Source organism: Arachis ipaensis, chromosome B05 (genome assembly GCF_000816755.2).
Source record: "Arachis ipaensis cultivar K30076 chromosome B05, Araip1.1, whole genome shotgun sequence".
Lineage (NCBI taxonomy): Eukaryota > Viridiplantae > Streptophyta > Magnoliopsida > Fabales > Fabaceae > Arachis > Arachis ipaensis.
Window position 1 is genome coordinate 143,335,496 of NC_029789.2, and position 559 is coordinate 143,336,054.

A 559-nucleotide genomic window follows, 5' to 3' on the forward strand; every position below is an offset into this window, starting at 1 on the left:
TGATATTCCAGCTTATTTTTTCGCACAAAAATATTTCCAAAAATCTTTGAGTTGAAGTCCAAATAAGCCTGTTGAACCATCTTAAGCCTTTCGGTAACGCCTCCAAACTCTTGATTCCAAGCCTTACTAATAACATGTTTATAAGAAGGATGTGTTGCCCACGCAGCTTGAAACCTAAATGGACGTGAACCTTTCACTCTGGGGCTACCATGACAACGAACTAAAATAGGACAATGATCAGAATGAAGCCTGCTAAGAATTTCAGAATAACCCTCAGGAAACATTGTCATCCACGCCTCATTAACTATAGCTCTATCCAACCTTTTAGCCAAGTCCCTGCCAGCCTGACCTGCTCTATACCAAGTATATCTCCTACCAGTCACTTTAAGATCAAAGAGCTCACAGTCATCCAGAGTAGTAGCTAATAGACTAGCTCTGTGAGAAGAAAAATAAGCACCTGTACTCTCATCTGGTGCCACAATCTCATTAAAATCACCAATGGCCATCCATGGTCTATTATGGCCTGAATTAATAGAACGCAAATGATCCCAAAGCATAC